A 19638-nucleotide genomic window follows, 5' to 3' on the forward strand; every position below is an offset into this window, starting at 1 on the left:
CAGTTATATGGCTGTGGAAGACCTTCTTACAAGCCAAAATTCTTACAAGCAAGTGTAGACTTGTTCATGTCTGCTGACTAGGTTGGGGAATTAGAGACCTTAGACTTGCCCACTGGAGGTCTTTGAACACTGCTGTCATAAACCTTCATAGACTTGGGATTATTATTTTTTCTTCGTAATTATATAAAGTGGGTAACCACTTTAACTTATCTTTTATTTGCAAATTCTCTAATAAAAAGTTTAACTTATTTAGTCTTTAATTTCACATTAAAGTTTTCTTCTTCCTACCTTGAAAATCTTAAAAATTGAAATAACTCTGGAAACCTAAAGTGAAAAGATGCCAAATCCTTTCTCTATAACATGTGTAATACCAATGATTAATGCAATTTTCTGATAAAATAATAGTACTAGAAATCTTGAAAAGATCATACTTTTGCCAAGATAGTAAAAAAGTTACTTCAAAATGTGGATGATGATGATGAGAAGAAGTGGTAATCCACTTCAACCCCACTTTTCTGTCAATGGTTTTACACAAAATTAAATAAAAACAAACAAAACCGGTCCATAAAATTTGCAATAATATTAAAATAGAATTGTTTCTTTTTTTTTAACCACTGCACTTAAACCAGAAATGAGTGGATAGAAGCTTTTCCTACTAAAATAATGTAAGAAACAGGGTATGAAATTAGCAACCATACAGTTATAAGTAGGATAATTGGGTTAACTCAAGATAGCACAGCACATAGAAGCCCTATCTGGCCACATGAGTTTTCAAAATCTGTGAAACATTGGGGGTGGGGGATTGTCCCACTAAATAGGGCAGAATCGCTCCGAAGTCAGTGTCTCTAGAATCTACCCATTATAGTAAGGTGTTAAAACCCCTGGCTCTTTTCCATCTTTCAATTTCAATTTCTTCCCTTTCTTTTTCCACAGAGTCAACATACTGAACAGTAGCATATTGCACTGAAGGTTCTATCAGTCAAAGGGAAGTATTGTTTTCCCATGCACTGCCACTTCATTTTACCTTGAGCATACACACAAAAGAGTAAACTTGGAAGTTTTACACATTCTAATTCCATAGTCCTCTATCAAAGTTGTCTCCTATTCTCACCACAAGACCCCACACTAAAGATGTAGTAAGCATAACTGATAAGGGCAAAAGACAGTCTAAAGAGTCAAACTGCATTCTTAGTAAAATTGTTTCATATATGGGTGTAGTAGCAATCTGATATTTCCCCTTTGGAAAGGAAATCATGGGTGCTAAAAGATGCTATCATTTACCTAAAAGAAAGAACTATATATAGTTTTTTTCATATAGCTATGCAGTGATGGCACATGATGGATTCAAGGTGATAAGCCTTTCAGAGAAACATAACAGGATTATTCTTCAGAGAGGCAGTAAAGTAAATATGATTATCTGTAATAAGCTTATCCACTGATGGGTTCACACTGTGAAAGAGTCCCTCCACATTTGTAAGATAATAGCGGCAGAAGATTAGCATCCCATGGAGGGAATAGTGTCTGAATCAGGTAACTTCATGTGATCAACACCACATCCCATGAAATGTTTCATGCTGTATCTTTATTTACTATACTTTTTGAAGTAATCATAATGTAACACAACATAGGACAAAATATGGGCCCTAATATTACTTGAAATGATAAAAGGCATTTGACTAATTAACTGAAAGCAAGATGTTATCTCACAGATTTAATCCTTATATACCAACACTATTACCCACCCAGCCACATTTCAGATATAGGTTAAACAAAATCAGCTCTTCTTTTAACAGAGTATTTCAAAACTTTAAGACTGCAGATAGTCCAGCTATAATTATATATATGACTTAGGGATAGGTGGAAACATATTCACTTTCTTTTAAAAAATGAAGAGTTCTCTAAAAATTTGCACTTTTCCTAGCAATAGAGAGAACGTGATTTTAAAAAAAAAAATACAGAAGAAAGTGAAACTGATTTTTTTAAAAAAATCTAGCAGAATAGCTGTGACTTGGAACACAAAAGGCATTTTAACAATATCAGGATAAAAAGCATAGTAGAGGGAAGCAACAGTGACATCACTGTAAGGGCCTTTTACAGACCTCTATACTATGCTGAATACTTTGTGGTTGTATTCCTAGGATTGAATGGTAAATGCTCAAAAATAGAGGTATGGTAGCAGTAGGAGATTTCAACTACCCACTGAAAAGAATCAAAGTCTAAACAATTATTGCAATGATTTACCATGTTTTTTTCTCTTCAGATTTTCGTAACACACAAAAAGCATATTTTAATAATAATAATAATAATAATAATAATAATAATAATAATAATAATAATAATAATATATTTTAATTGATATTTTCATCTTTAATCCTTAAGGACTCTATTAAAAAAAGCGAAATGTGACAACCCTAATTCATTGCCAAAAACATTGTAGAATATACAAGGATTCAAAAGAGTTTGAAGGAGAGGAGGGGGGGATAATAATAATAATGGGTTGTTGTATGTCTTTCGGGCTGTGTGGCCATGTTCCAGAAGCATTCTCTCCTGACGTTTCGCCCACATCTATGGCAGGCATCCTCAGAGGTTGTGAGGTATGGATAAACTAAGTAAGGGAAGGAAAGAATATATATATCTGTGTAGAGTCCGGGGTGTGGCAAGAGTCCTTTGTCACTGGGAGCCAGCATTAATCCCGGCCATGAAAGCCTTCGACAACACAATAATAATAATAATAATAATAATAATAATAATAATAATAATAATAATAATAGTTTTCTTTTATTTACAGAGTTCAGAGCAGGAAGAATTAAATTGGGAGGATCCATGTGGAGAAGGGAAAACTCTCATGGCTGACAGACAAAGAACTGCACAACACCTGCTTTGTCTCTATATTCTTCTTAAAGGAAAAAAATGTGAGAAAAGAGAACTTGAGCAAATATAAACCAGTCACTTTGATACTCAAATTAGGAAAAACAGAATTTTGGACACATCATTAAATAGTCGCTCTGTGAGAAATGCTGTAATTACTAAGAGCCAGCATGAATGTCTAAAAAAGCAAAAATACCAGGAAAGATCTTATAACAAATAATTAAACAGTCAGTCTGTGAGCACTTAGCAAAGAATGCAGTGATCAGAAAGGGCCAGGAATAGATTTTCAAAATTAGTTGTGTCAGGCTAACCAGATCTCTTTCCCTTTTTCTAAACAGAGTTATAATTCTTGTAGATCAAATAAATGCTGTGGATGTAGTGTATTCTGACATCATTAAATCTTTTTGACAAGGTATCCCCTGCTATTTCTGAAGATAATCTGGTAAAATGTAGGACAAACAACACTAAAGTTAGGTGGGTTTGTAGTTGATTGACAGACTAAACCCAGAGAATCCTCACCAAAGTCCTTATCATCCTGAAGAAGAGTAATAAGTTGGTTACTGCAGGGTTCTGTCCCTGAAAAACCAGTGTTGTTCAACATGTTTATACTTGAAATAATAGAGAACACACTCATTCATTTTTCTGATGACACCAAGGAAGGACTGGTAGCTAGAAATAGAATCAGACCAGATGAGTTTAGTCAGTATTTTAAAATTTAATTTCAACAGAGATAAATATAAATGCAATATTCTGGCAAAAAAGATCAGATGCAGAATAAACTCCCCCCCCCCCCCCCCACGGAGCTGGGGAAGAGAAGTGGCTTTGCCCCCTCCCACCGAAAAGAGAGAGCTGAGGGGTGGGACTTCTAGGAAACAGCCTGCCCCCCAGATCACTCACTTTCTGGATGTCGAGGAAGAAGGAGTGGAAAGTGGGAGCTTTGGTTCGACGTGGCAGTCACATGGAGTTGTTGAGGGAAAGCTTGTCCATTGGATGGTTTTTCATTAGTTCTACTGCTGAGAGGTCTGTATTGGCCTGCGAGGTATGGGAGATGGAGAGCGAAGCAGGGGGTTCGCCCCTGCTTCCGTCGCTCTCCTCCCTCGACGAAGGCCTTGAGGAGTTTTCTTGCTTTCCTCCAAGTTATTCAGAAGAGGTGCGGAGGTGGGTATGCACATGGCTGTGCTCTTCCCCCCCGTTCCTTTCGGCCCTCTCATGGAGGGTGGCTCAGTGGCTGCCATTCATGGGTTTGTTTTTCTTTTGCTTTGGGTTTGTGTGGGGGCATGTGAGTGGGTATAAGTTTTTCTTTCTTAACCCCCCCCCCTTCCCCCACCCACCCTCCCCTTGGCGGCTGGCTTGCTCTAAGGAGGAGTTTCTGCCTTTTTTATTTGGTATGAGTATATGATGTTCTGTTTGGACTGGTTTTCGGTCCCGCTTTGATTTTATGGCTGGGGCTTGTGGCAGTTTTGGTCTTGGCAGCCTTGGAGATAGCGGGTCGTTAGTGGTATTGTCTGTCGCAATTGGCGCCGGTTTCAATGCTGTTGCCAGGCAGATTAATTTTGCTGTTGGTATTGTTGCTGGGCAGGATTTGATGTTGCCAGTTGGGAGAGGTGGCTGTTGGCCATCTTGCTAGGCCCATTGGCCATTTTTGTTTATTCCGATTGGCCATTTTTTGTGTGGGCCTGTCGGCCATTTTGGTTTTGGCACGTCTGCCATTTTATGTAGGCATGGTGGCCATCTTTGTTTAAGCATGTTGGCCATTTTGAGTGGGTGTCGGCCATCTTTGTGTTGGTCTGATGGCCATGTGGTTGGCCCGGCGGCCATTTTCGTTTAGGTATGGTGGCCATGTTGCTTGGGCTCATCGGCCATCTTTGTTCAGACCCGGTTACCATTTTGTTAGGCCTGGTGGCCATTTTTATTCAGGGTCGGCTTCCATTTTGCTCAGGCCCAGCATAGAACTCAGCGGACATTTTGTTTCGGTATTTTTAATATAGATTTTTTTTGCTAAGCAGGAGTATGGTATTAAGCTTATATTAATCTTGGGTTAAGTTTTGGATTGTTTGTTATAATTATTTAGTTATAATTTCATTTAGAATTAAAGGATTTTAATGGATTATTTTGTTTTATTGGTATTTAATATATATAATTAAACATTACATTTAGCATTTGTAGTGAGTTGAATAATAATATAATATAATATATATATATATATATATATATATATATATAAAGTAATCATCATCATCATCATCATCGGCGATTTTGGATAGGCCGAGCAACCATTTTGTATAAGCCTTAAGCTGACTTAAGGGATTTTGCTTTACATCAGCAATGTAATGGATGCTTCGGTTTCCTCCATTTTCCCTCCCCCCTTCCCCCCCTCCTTTTGCATTTGGTTCTTTTCGTTAGATGTTTTTTCAATGGTATTCTTGAACATTTTACCTTGGGCCATGCCACCATTTTGTTTTCTTTGGCCATTTTGTTTTTGGGAATGGTGCCATTTTATTTTAGGGCACGGAGGCCATTTTATGTGGGATCTCGGCCTGTATGGGCTTTATATCAATTAGTATGAGCATGGAAGAATTTTCTCTAAGGATGGTTATACGTTGAGAAGGTCTACCTTTAGAGAATTTGGTGTAATATATAATAATAATAATAATAATAATAATAATAATAAGAAGAAGAAGAAGAAGAAGAAGAAGAACATCAACAACCACAACAATAAAAATAATAATAACAATAATAATAATATTGCCTCAAGTTGCCAACCTTTTTTGTCATATAGGCATGTGGGCTCCAATTCAGTTTAAGAATGGCCTAATGGCTCATTGTGGGTGGCTATGTATTAATGGTTGCCCTCTACTGGTTTTTACAGTATACCACCCAGGAAGAATATCAGGGACCCTTGTGGTTAGGGTTTGCAAAGTAACCAACTGCAAAACGCTCACCCCCATAGAATGATAGTAATAACTGGATGAGGATAAGTCTAATGGCAAGGCGGTGCACATTGTCAAACACATTGGTCATTTACTTATTCCATTAGTTCCTGGGTCCTTTATCTCTGATCGCTTTGACCCAGGTGAAATTGGTTTTGTATTTAATAGTATTTTCCATTGTTTTACAGTATATCACCCAGGAAGAATATTGGTGGCCTTAAGGGTAAGTGCCATGCAAAGAAAGCACCTGCAAAGCAGCCACCTCAGCCTAGTGTATCTTCATCGGATGAAAATGATGAATCAACTCAGCTCATGAAAGAGGTTTTAGCCCATATCGATGTGCTGGAAAAAGTCAATGGGGTGGTTGGTGCCAGTGGGGCCCATTGGCCTCCTCAGGCCTTTGATATGCCTTCATTACTGACATCTTTACACTCTCGTGTTTCTGCTCTAGAGGCGATGATATTCCCGGGGTTGACTGTTGCCAATACCCAGGTGGCCACATCAACATCAGCTGAATCTGAGGGGTTTCCATCTAATTCCATGGTGTCAGAATTGCAGCCTATTGCAGGTAGTAAAGGCACCCATAGTTGCCCTTGGGGTCATACTGGCTCCCAGGAGATGAAGTTAAGGGAAACAGATACTGCACCTGTTCCCTTTAGCAGGGGCATGCAGGTAGCTAACCTGGTACTTCAGGAAGCAACATCAAGTCAGACTGGTACACTTTTTGGATACTGCTAATTGGCCATTGCAGGCACCTGAGACGCCCAGAATGCCATGGATACGCTTATCAAAATGAGCATTTGTACAATTTTACTCTATATTTTTGGGAGTTGGAGTAGAAGAAGAAGGATGAGCTAGATAAGACAGTACTGAAATTATTAAAAGCATTAGGAAAACTAGAGTTAGGATAACTGGTCCACTTGTTTTTGATTCACAGCGGGGTGCTAGTGGAGGCTTACCCTTTCAGCGCCTACTTGTTCTTCAGCACCTGAGTAATAGGCTTGTCCGATCAATGGAAAAAATGTTTCAATTCTCGTTTCTAAAGTAGGGGGTGCTGGCTCTTCGATATAGAAATTATTTCTTAAAGTTTCACCCAAAATTTTCGGATACTTCCAAAAATTCATAATGTTTCTAAAATGGTGGACACGCATGCGCAATCGCCAAAAAACAGGAAACCGGGGGGACTTTTCTGGGGGTCTCCCGCCGTCATTTCTTGAGCTATTCTCATCAAATTTGGTACAGTGAGAGAACACATTCCACACTCTTTGCTCAACAAATTTCAGAATGTTTCCTGTCTCCTATGATTTTTGGCGAATTTTCATAACTTTTTATAATACACTATTTTTCAATATTTGAAGAAACCTGTTCCTGGTTTGAAATTCTTATTTCCTGTTCAATTGGGTTCTTATCACTGTAAAAGTCCCTCTTCTACTTGTGTAGACTTTGGATTAGAAATGCAGCACACGCCAAGCAATGCCTTGGCAGGAGTGCCACTGTCTTTTGGAAACTATAAATTGCTGTGGACCCTCTATTGAATCAAATCAATGTCTGACTTTGTGATTGCAGAAATAAAACTCAGCCCAAGGCTTGGGAATAGAAATGGAGCGTGAGGGAAGCAATGCCTTGTCGGGTGCCCCACGTCCTTTGGAAACTATTTCTTCCAATGTACCCTTTAGGTTTGAAAACAATGTGTGTCTTTGTGATTGCTGCAATAACACTCAGCCCGGGGGCTTGGGATTACAAACGGAGCGGGAGGGAAGCAATGCACTTGCAGGAACGCAGACGTCCTTTGGAAACTATTATTTTCAAGTCCCCACCCTTTCAGGATTGCAAAGAAGGGCTGATGTGGTGATTGCTAAATTCCAAAAAAGCAAACAGAAAGACAAAAGCTCTCTCTCAGGAGTAGATGGAAAGCACCTCAAGCTCAGCACTAGCAGGGACGCAGATGTCCTTTGGAAAAAAAAAGTTTCCTAAAGCCAGCCACAGCAAGGACTCTGCCCCAAGCCCCCAGCCAATTTCCCCCCAAAAAAACACAATATCGAACCAGCAACAACAGGAACACTCTACCCCCAGTCACTTAGCCCTCTCTCCCCCAAGCAATCAAGCAGCTTCCCAGCGTGCGCAAAACACCCTCTCTCCTCGGTATCCCAACCCAGAATGGCTTGGCTCAGTTGGGGAGGGGATTTTTATAGAGATCCTCCACGTGGACGTGGAGGACGCTAGCCCCCACCTTTTTCAGCCATCCTGGAAGTCTCTGATTGGCCAGGGAGCGGTAGCCATGTTAGGCTGCGCTAGGCTCCCATTCATGTTAGGTTGCAGAAACAAAAAAAAATTAAAAAATTTTTTTTTAAAAAAATATTTTTAAAAAATTTTTTGGAAGGAAAAAATTTAACAAAAAATTTAAGAAACAATTAGAGAATGGGCCAACGATGGTTCGAATTACATTGCCAGTTGCGCCCAGGGAAAACGTTTCAACACTCGTTTCAAAATACGAGAACAATCCGAAATAATTACGAAACGAGAAACATAACGAATATTTGGACAACCCTACTGAGTAATGTTAAGGAGTTATATGTGGGTCCAGTTTAAAACCCTGCGTTGGGATCATTATTGACCATCAACTTTTCTGGAAGTTTGGTGCTGGTTTGCAGCAAAGAATCTGTAAGCTAAGAATGCTCAATACAATGGGTGATCTGGTTAGTCAAAATGCCCGGTGTTCTTTGCCAAAAAAAGGGATCCAGCCCAATTAATTGGACATTTAAAATGGGAGTTGTCTTGGTGCCCAAAGAAGGATTCAGCCAGTGGATTCGGACATGGTATTTGCAGAGGATCCCGGAACTCCGGCAGAGCCTAATAATAATAATAATAATGCCACTTACATGAGTCTCAAGAAATTATTGGGCATTTAAATTTTGCATGCAGAGTGGTGTCTCCTGGGCGCACCTTTTTGTGCAGGCTCTGCGATGCCATATCAGGCAGTAGACTGCTGCATCATCATGTGCGGATTACCCGTGCGATTAAAGCTGATTTGATCATATGGTTGCAATTTTTAAGTCAGTTCAATGGGATTTCTTGTTGGAGGCAGGACCTATTGCTGGGGGATGCCCTTCAGAAAGCGTAGGATGTCTCTGGAGCCATTTGATTTGTCATCTTTTTAACGGGCATTGGTGTGCCGAGTTATGGCCCGAGAGTTGGCACACTAGGGGGATAACCTCTGATTTAACATTCCTGGAGTTTTTTCCCATTTTGGTAGCAGTGACGCTGTGGGCAGATCAATTGGCAAATGCTACTGTTTATTGTTGGTGTGATAACCAGGCCACTGTGCAGGTTATCAATTTGTTAACATCTAGGTCACCCAGACTGATGGAGGTTTTGAGATTTTTTACACTCCACTTTCTAAAGTATAACATACTGTTTAGAGCTTTTCATATTGCGGGGACAGATAATTCTCTTGCTGGTGCTCTGTCCTGTATGCAGATGGCAGCTTGCCCCCAGTGCAGATTTGCACCCTCAGAGCATGCCGGTCCGTCTTTGGAAAATTGGGAACAGTCCATAGTTTGGGGAATGAAGCTAGCCTTGGCTACGACATCCAGAAAATCTTACATCAGAGCGGTACAGGAGTTTTATGAGTTCAAAAAGTTATATGCAATAAGTTCTGTTTCACCGATTCCATATGAGCAGGTCACACAGTTTGGTGTTTTTCTTGAAAGGAAGGGGTTGGCCCCTCAAACCATTTGTGCTAAGTTATCCGCCCTGGCTTATTGGCTCAAGGCACAGGGTTTTCTGGATATCACAGCTGATTTTCGGCTTTGCAAATGGTTGGAAGGCTTGTCTAGAGAGCAAGTTAGGCCACGAGACAGTCACCAGCCATTAATCCCTGAAATACTTAGGGGTTTAAAGCAAATTTGGCCCCAAATTTGTGAATCCCAATACGAAACTGTGTTATTCCAAGCGGCAGCTCTCACCGCTTTCTTTGGGGCTTTTCGAATTAGTGAGTTGGTCGCCTCTTCAAAGGTGGATCAACCTTGAAGGGCTCTTCAATTTTTGGACCTGCGGCTCCAGAAGGACAAATTAGAATTGGTAATTCGGTCTTCTAAAACAAATCAAAAGGGTAAGGGTTCCATTATTAAATTGGGACATTGTAGTGACTCTGAAATATGCCCAGTTATAGCACTTACATGTTTTGTTGCATGCAGAGGGTTTGCTTTTTTGTCACTGGGATGGAGCACCGTTGACAAAATACCAGTTCTGGGCCTTGTTACACCTCTAGGCAGCGAGAGCACTGAAAACCAACACAGAGGCCAATAACAATATAATACCTTTATTAAAGCAAATAAAGTTCCAAAAGGAAATAAGCAGCAAAGTTGAATAAGCAATTGACCTTTCAGGAAAGATCAAAATTAGTCCAATAAGTGAAAGTCTTATGTCCAATATTAAAATCCAAAATCCAGAAACTGAAACACACTCAAACTCGGCTTGAGTATTCAGTGGGGAAAAAGAGTAAAGTGGCAAAGAAGAGTTATCTGGAGTAAATGTCCAAAAGCAGGATTTCAGGGCAAGGCATAAACTGGATGTGCAGGAGCTGAAACGCAGTTCAAACTTGGCAAGGAGGTAGACCGGCACCCGGTCTACTCAAGAGTAGCGCACCTTCAGGCTGCTTGGATTTCAAGAGCTAGAGACGATGATGCTTCTCAATCAGAAGTAAAGTTGACACCTCAAAGGAAAGTTCTCAGCACAATACTTTTATTGAAGTTCATAAGCTCCCCCAAACCAGGTTCCTGATTCCCTAAAACTTCCCAGGAGAACTGAGCTTGTCATAGTCATCGCTTCAGGTGTCTGACTCCCAAATTCTTCCCAAGAGAACAGGGTCTAGCCATAGTCACCATGCTCCACTAATCTGGTGCTTCTCCTCAAGCTTTGCCTGTGCGATTTCTCTGTTTTCAAAAAAGCCCTGCGATCAAACACGAAACCTTCAGGAGAATCTGGGAGAGGCGGCACTGTTTCAAGGGCATCCTTAATTGGCTCTGGCTTGGAGATGTCAACAGGAGGCATCTGGAAAGGAGTTGAATCTTGCTGACATGGGAGAAAACCATGTCTTCTTTGTCCTGGACAGTAATGGCCACAGGGTCAGGGGCCAAAGGTGCCCTAGGCATCACAGGCCTTGACTTTCAGGGCTTTAAATATTCTGGGGATTAGGGATCAGAAGTTTGGTACTCATTCCTTGAGAACTGGAGCTGCTTCCACTGCTGCTATAATGGGTTATTCAGTAGACAAAATTAAAGCGCTGGGCAGATGGAAATCTGGTGCTTACCGTGCGTACATGCGTCATATGCCGGATTAGTTACATGGCCTTGTTTTTTGCAGAACCCACCCTGTTGGCGAGTAGATGTCGCATCCTGATTTGCGGGCACAGTTATGTGCACAGGGCAAAGCAACAGGCGCGTAGAGGTCCCTACGGCCAACATCTCAGCCTCACTTCCATGGCCTTCGTGGCATGGAGGGGAAGAAGAGGTCTGCGGTGGGGTGGTTTGCTCCCGTTGTTGTTTGGGTCAGGGGTCCATTTTCCTCCTGACTTTATTGTTATTCATTTGGAAGGCAATGATTTGGGACTGCTTAAAGGCAGGGCCCTCTTTCTTCAAGTTTTGAATGACATGCACAAGATCCTAGAGGTGTTGCCTCATACCGGCTTGGCATGGTCAGCAATTATTCCTAGGCCACGTTGGCCCTATGGGAATAGCAAAAAGTTGGATAAAGCTCAGAAATGGGTCAATCGGGCCCTTCAAATGTTTTGGAGAATGGCTTGGGTTATTATATTCTACATGAAATCATAAGGTTCAATGATCTGAATCTGTATCGGGCTGATGGTATTCATCTGTCCGAACTGGGCAACCAAATTTTCCTAGCTGACCTACAAAAAGGAATTAGGGAAATCCTTGAGAATTTTGTGGGGGTCAGGAGCTAAATAGACTGGCTCCTGATCTGTGGCGGAATGCTTAGGGGAATCTCTTATTTTGGTGTGCATCACAAGGCACCTCATTTTGGAATGAATTCATCCAGAGGAATGAATCCTCACCTAGGGTTTGTACAGCCCCAGCGAGGGTGAACGATTATGGCCTTGGAATGGGAGATTTTGACCTCATTTGTTTTGGAAGCAAAACTCTCCACCACATTCCCCTTCAGGTCATCCAGGTTTAGTTATGGTGGGGACCTGGTGTTTCACCTTAAATTTAGTTAAAAGGATGGTCGGGCAGGACCACCCATATTGGTTTATGCCTTACCAAATTTACAGATGGCTTTTTGAGAGTTTAACCCTAGTTCCAAAGGTGGAATCAGGTGTCAAGCAGGGATGTGTTATTGCCATCACCTTATTTTCCATCTTCATCGCTATGATACTTCACCTTGTTGATGGGAAGCTTCCCACCAGTGTGGAAATCATCTATCGGACAGATGGCAAGCTATTTAACCTCAGCAGACTGAGAGCCAAAACCAAGGTCACCATAACATCTGTTATAGAACTCCAATATGCTGATGACAACGTAGTCTGTGCGCATTCAGAAGAAGACCTACAAGCCACTCTAAACACCTTCGCAGAAGCATACGAGAAGCTCGGCCTCTCACTGAACATTGAGAAAACCAAAGTGCTCTTCCAACAGGCACCAGCTAATCCGTCTGCAATGCCAGGAATACAACTTAATGGTGTCACATTAGAAAACATTGACCATTTCCGCTATCTTGGCAGCCACCTCTCCACAAAAGTCAACATTGACCCTGAAATACAACACCGCCTGAGCTCTGCAAGTGCAGCATTTTTCAGAATGAAGCAGAGAGTGTTTGATGATCAGAACATCCATAGAGATACTAAGGTGCTTGTTTACAAAGCCATTGTCCTCCCAACCCTGCTCTACGCCTGCGAAACGTGGACGGTCTACAGACAGCACACTCAACTCCTGGAGTGTTTCCATCAGTGCTGCCTGCAAATCTCTTGGGAAGACAGGTGGACAAATGTCAGCGTGCTTGAGGAAGCAAAGACCACCAGCATTGAAGTGATGCTCCTACGACATCAACTCCGCTGGACTGGCTACGTTGTCCGAATGCCTGATCACCGTCTCCCAAAGCAGCTATTCTGTTCCGAACTCAAGAACGGGAAACGTAATGTTGGTGGGCAGGAAAAGAGATTTAAAGATGGGCTTAAAGCCAACCTTAAAAACTGTGGCATAGACACTGAGAACTGGGAAGCCCTGGCCCTTGAGCACTCTAATTGGAGGTCAGTTGTGACCACCAGTGCTGTGGAGTTCGAAGAGGCACAAATGGAGGGCTTAAGGGAGAAACATGCCAAGAGGAAGGCCCGTCAAGCCAACCCTGACTGGGACCACCTTCCACTTGGAAACCGATGTCCTCACTGCGGGAGAACATGCAAATCAAGAATAGGTCTCTTCAGCCACCTAAGATCCCACCCCCAAGACACCAGAGATGGAAGACAATCCTCCTCGAACTACGAGGGATCGCCTAAGTAAGTAAGTTCCAAATTAAAAGTTAAATAGGTAACTTTCAATAAAGTTGCCCAGTTTTAAACCCAAGTTTACTTGTCTTTTCTCATTATTTCGGGGGTTGGAGGGCAAATATAATATGCATGATCACTTGATGGATAGGTATAAAATAGAGCTATACTAACCCAGTTTCAATTTGTGTCAAGTTAAAGTATAGCTTTTTATAATGTCTTTGGGATCTCATTTATCTTTTCCAAAATGTACGTGTACACGATCTTTAACTATTTTAACTTTGTTAAATTGTGCAATACATTTTAATCTATGATTTTGTATTGCTTTAAATTCTGACTTTAAATTTAAATAGTATAGGTTTACTTTACTTGTTTGCTGCTCTGAGTTCATATGATAACAGCAGGAATTAGAAATATTTAAATAATAAATAGCACATCATAAACTGAACATAAGTCAACATAACCACAGTGTCCAAATCAAGAAAAGTAACAGTAGCATTCTATTCTATTTAACTCAAATCTCACTTGAAATACTGTCCCCATTCAGGGCTGTAAAGTATAAGAAGGATATTAATAAGCTGTGACATTTCTAGAGATAGTTGACTAAACTGGTAAAGATTCTGGTTGAGGAATTGGGTATGTTTCACCTAGAGAGGGTGAGACTGTAGATGTGTATATAAGAAAGCACTGCCACATAGAAGATTAAGCATCCTTGCTGTCTGTTGTTCCAGATGATATCCAGAGGATATGACCTGTAGAATTAATGCACCACTTCAACTGCTATGGCTCCTGGAATTTGTAGTTTGGTGAGAAACCAGCACTCTTCACCAGAGAAGACTAAAGACCTTGTAAAGTCACAGCTCCCATGATTCCATAACATTGAGCCATAGCAGCTACAGTGGTTTCAAACCTGCCTTAACAGGGGGTCAGGCTAGATCACAGTTGTGGTCCAACTCAGTGTTTCTACAATTCTATTACTGCTGAGTTCTCAGAAAGCTGACTCAATCTTTGGATATTTTACAATGTTTTATCATCAGCACTTTTTTCTAGTAGGGTCCTCACAGGAAAGGAAACTCAACAAAGTTTGAAAAACATGTTTTTGAATGTTGAGAAAATTTGATGTGAAGAACCCTAGACTGATGAAAATCTTTTCAGTTTTGGTCTTATTCTGGCAAAATTTGTTGTTTTGTGCAGGAAAAATGTTTTCTGCACAGTAAACAGTGCTTTGAAATTATATTTCAATGCAAAAATACTGAATTTTGCATGGAAAAGGCACAGAAAATGACAGAATTGGGATTTATTTTGTATTAAATGTGCATGTGGTTAATTTGCATAGAAAACAGCACATTTCTGTTTGCAAATTTGTTGATATGCATAAAAACACAATTTTCCATGCAATTTATTTTTATTTTTCATATGGAAAATTCTATTTTCAATGCAAAACAAAATGTATGAATTTTATGTTGAATAATTTCTGAATTGGAAATAGCCCTTCAAAAATGGCATGGCTTTCAATTATTTTCTCTCAGAAGGAAGACAATTGTTCAAATTACTTATTGCTCATTAAGAAAAAACTTAATTAAGAATTACATCCCTAATAAATACAATATATTTCTCTGCACATTGCAGCCAGTGCCAACTGTGTAATAGTATTTGCAAGAGAGAACTTGCAACAGTAAAGTTATTATTATGACAATCTTAAGACTCAGCAGTTAGAACATTAGGTGTCAAGCTCCTGAGACAGAAAACTCTTGATTCAAACCATATTCAATAATGTTGTCTGTGCCTTAAGAACAAAACTACAAATTGATATCAGTTGAATTGTTTTATGAAAAATATTTCTCTACTTCAGACTCCTTGGTGGGTTCTTTAAGTAGATCCTAGTTTCCAAAGCAAGATGCCATTTCTATAAGTAGCAACAGATGGTGTGCAAGTAAAAGTCAGCAATGAGCACTGTTACATTTCCACATGAAATCTGTACACTTTATATGAAAGACATGTCCAATAAACTCTAATCTGGCATGGTGCTAGAAATAGAAAAAATCACATCATGATGCATGTGAAAAATAACTTAATATACACTTTTACTTCAGAAGAAAAACTGCCATAAACATTAGCAGTACATGCAGGTCAGAAAGATGAAATACTTCCTGCAGTGAGACATGAAATTTGCAACCCGAATCATACAGTTGCTGAGAGACAACACAAGAGCAATGATACAACACATTTCAAATATCAAATAAATTAGATTTACCTTGGCTTTACTGGAAAAATAGTATGTTCAGCAGTTTCAACCATAGCAGACTCTTCTAATTAAATTAAGTGCCTTACTGCTTGGGCCAGCAACACTTTAGAGGACTGATTCAATTGAAAGTTTCAGACATTTCTAATCTGGCTCACATCCCAAGGAGACCATAATACAGATTGTTCAGAATAATTGTAGACTAGCTGTAATAAATCAAGAGCTGGAATTAGTCTTGAGGCATATTATTTAGATTTCTTGCCCATTTATCTCAAACACACTAGGCAGCTCTCAATGCAGCCATTTTGTGTGGTGTAATAGTTAGAATGTTTACTATGATTAGTGGGGAACCTAGTGTACTAATTGCATCACCAAGAAGAACATGTATGTAAAAGATGAGTGTCTACACTTTTCATACAACATCAAATAGCTTTTTAGATATTTTTAGATATTTAGAATAGTCAACACAGCAATATCTAGACCATTCTGAACTTTTCACTATGAGACAACTGTTGGAAATAGCAATCTTCCAAGCCTTCACTATTTATTTGTTAATATATATATTTGCTAACCTGTATTACCATATATGTATATATTGATTTGCCAGTTTAACTGTACTTCTTTGGCGTGGGAGGGGTTGTAGACATGTGATTGTACTGAGAATGTTCAGACTCAGGACTCCATTTTGTTATCAGTTTGGACTTCAGTGTCATCGAGTGGTTCTCAACCTGTGGATCCCCAGGTGTTAGGATTTCTGGGAGTTGAAGGACAAAACATCTGGGGATCCACAGATTGAGAACCACTGATGTAATCAGTCTGCTTTATACCTCAGTGGAGGTGGAAGCATGTATGTTTTAGAGGCTTCAATGGATACAGTATGATCTTGGACTTCAGTGAGTACAATTATACTTTAGACTATGAACTATTGATTAAAAATTATACCCTGTGTTGACAACACAGAGAAACTACATCCTATCTGTAACTGAACTTTAATGAGAAATGTGCATTTATGGTGAATTAATACAAGATTTTTTGTGAATAAACAAGATATGTTATTTTTCAAAGAGGACTTTATTTTGTTTTGTTTTTTAAAATCTCTGAGTGCTTATTTTAAATTGAGAGTTTTCAAGGGAGTGTATATGTTTTGGGCAACTACAACTGCAATTTCAATTTCAGCTTCAAAGAAACATCTTTAATATTCTGCTAACCAATATATTTTGTAGTGGCATGTCTTTGTCCTTGGCAGTTCAAAGACATGGTTCTTCAGTTTAACAGCTGAGTTACCTGTGTGCCATTGCATGAATGCTTGTGAACATCACTTTTTCAGAGAGTTGACTTTTAATAAGGCCATGCCTTTTCTTTACTAGTGGTTTTCAAAAGGTGGTCTCCACATGTTTATTGAGATTCACATTTGCCAAACAGATATGACATAATTTTTCCTTTTCAATAAGGTTATGATTGCCATCTTTTCCAAAAGGTTATGTTTTCCCCAAAAGCAACATTCCAGATATTTGTATGTGAACTGAATTAAACTGATTGGCTTTCCAACCCCCACTTCCATTCTTACGTCATAGAGATGGCAGCAGATGTCTTACTCTAATGTCTTGCTTCCCATCTCTGGAGCTCCTACAAGCATCAGAAAAATGTACTAAACTCTGGTTTTTATAGTCATATCCTGGCTTTCCTTAATGTTACTAGTGAACATCTTGGGCAGAGGCCAAATCCATCTGGGCATTTTGGTCTGCAAGTCTGACTTGGAAGTGAGCAGAAGTCAGATCATTTTTTATTTTCTATATTTTGGGCCAATTTGGAGGAAAGGGTTTTTGTTTTTGTTTTTTTAAAAGGTGTTGTATGAAGATAGATAAAACAGTTCTGTAGCATTTGGGGTAATTTGGGGATATTTTGCACTCACCTTTTTTTTTAAAAAGACCACACAGGTCCAGTGCATTTAGGGACTATTTTCAGTTTTCAGGGTGTTATTCCACCAAGATATTGAAGCCTTCATGGTAAATGGCAACATGAATAAGTTTTTCTTAGCTATGGGTATTCAGTATGCATTCAGTATCAATGGCCCATTTCAACAACTGCTATGGATATCAAGACAATGAGCGGACTGAATCTCCAATAATTATATCTAGCCTAATACCTAGCCACCCTCCAAAGGCATACTATCAATTAGTGCTCAGGTTTCCAACTTCCATCTTTGGAAATAAATAAGGATGCTTGAAGACCAGAAAGTTCCATACACAAAAACTTAGTGCACATAATTGGGACATGCAGTAATAGGATGGAAAGAAGAAAAATTCTGGCAACCTGTCATCTATAACTGAAAATAGGCAAGGTAAACGTTGGAAGCTTCAGTCCTTACCTATACATGGACAAAGGGTGTAGAATTTTAGAGGTAATCTAACCATCTAAAAGAGGTAAGAATTGATACAGAATTTTTCAATCTATCAGTGTGGGAACCAGTTACGATAATGGCACAGTTTGTTATCTTATCCTTGAAGCTTATAATAGTTCCTGAAGAACTGCCAAAAAAAACCCCCTGTATGATGTCTCTTCAAGCACTGCAAATGAATTGATATTTTTGTATATACCCCAGTTCAGCTGTTGGTTTACAATCCTCCTTTAACTTTTCAAGAACTGCTTCTTAGACATCCAAAATAATGATGATGATGATGATGATGATGATGATGATGATGATAATAATAATAATTTATTTATTTATACCCCGGCACCATCTCCCCATGGGGACTCGGGGTGGCTTACATGGGGCAAAAGCCCGAACAACATAATTGAACAAAATAATAATATAAACACAATTCACTGTGTAAAAAGATAAAAACAGTAATACAATGTAAAATGAGAATATTATAACAGTTAATAATATCACTCAACCACCAGACACAGTTCTATCATCTACATAGGTGGAATGTGCAGGATGACTGTACTGGCCTGCTACCAGTTTGGGGGTATTCTCATTCAAATGTGGAACAAAATGAAACTGGTTAGTTTGCCATTTATAGTTTCTATTTAACATTAAGCTTACTGGTTGATCACTACTTGAATATGGACTTTTAAGGAGTCTCAAAATTTTAAAAATATCAAGGAATGAGATGAAAGTCTCAAGTAGTTTTTATATATGCCTTCCACACAACTCCAAGAGACAGATCTTAGCAAGCTATATACATCATGAAGGAATGTAGGGCAGGGAGTCATTTGAATCCATTAAGACTGCAAATATATTGAATGGATGTGGAAAAGATGTTCATTAAGAACAAAATTCTAAACTCTTAATACCTTTTTTCAGCTTTGGCAACACATCAGAGACCTGCTGAAAATGAAAAAGTTGAAACAGTGTTTAGAGAGACTAGGGAATCTGAGAAATGAACAGACAAATAAGATATGCTGAAATATTAGAAGATTTAAAGATTTAAAGATTTAAAGATTTAAATGAATACAGGACAATAGGCATAGACAAATTTCTGAAAAAAAGGGGAGCAAAATGGAAAAAATACTGTAAGCTGTTAACAAGTAGTAACTTTTTAAAAATTGTGTGTGTGTGTGATTTCACATAGCTGAATAATGAGTGGTCAATAGATACATTGCACCACAAATTACAAATATCAGTCTCCATTAGCACTTTGACTAGACTGCTGGAAGGTCCTGGCTGATGTCATGACCAGAAGATAATTGAGAATTAAGCAAAATACTTTAGGGATATAAATCCTTGACTATTTTGTCCTTACATATGAGGACAGAAAATTGAGACTGCTTTGAAGCAAAATAACTGTTTGCCTATTGTATGATGTCTGTAGTAAACTATCCCAAAGTGTTGTGTATTATTCTGTGAAAGAATACATAGTTTTTGTACAAAAAACTAGTTTTTGCACAGAAAATTCATTTTTTTCTCCACATAAAAAAGACCTTTTGCACATTCATGAATATGAATAATTTCTTTACAATAGTTTGGAATCTTTAATACCATTAGATAATAGCTGCCTTGAATCCCTATGGGGAGAAAGGTGTGGTATAAATAAAGATAAACATAATAAACATAATAAACATAATAATAATAATAATAATAATAATAATAATAA

Source organism: Anolis carolinensis, chromosome 3 (genome assembly GCF_035594765.1).
Source record: "Anolis carolinensis isolate JA03-04 chromosome 3, rAnoCar3.1.pri, whole genome shotgun sequence".
NCBI classification, from domain to species: Eukaryota; Metazoa; Chordata; class Lepidosauria; order Squamata; family Dactyloidae; genus Anolis; species Anolis carolinensis.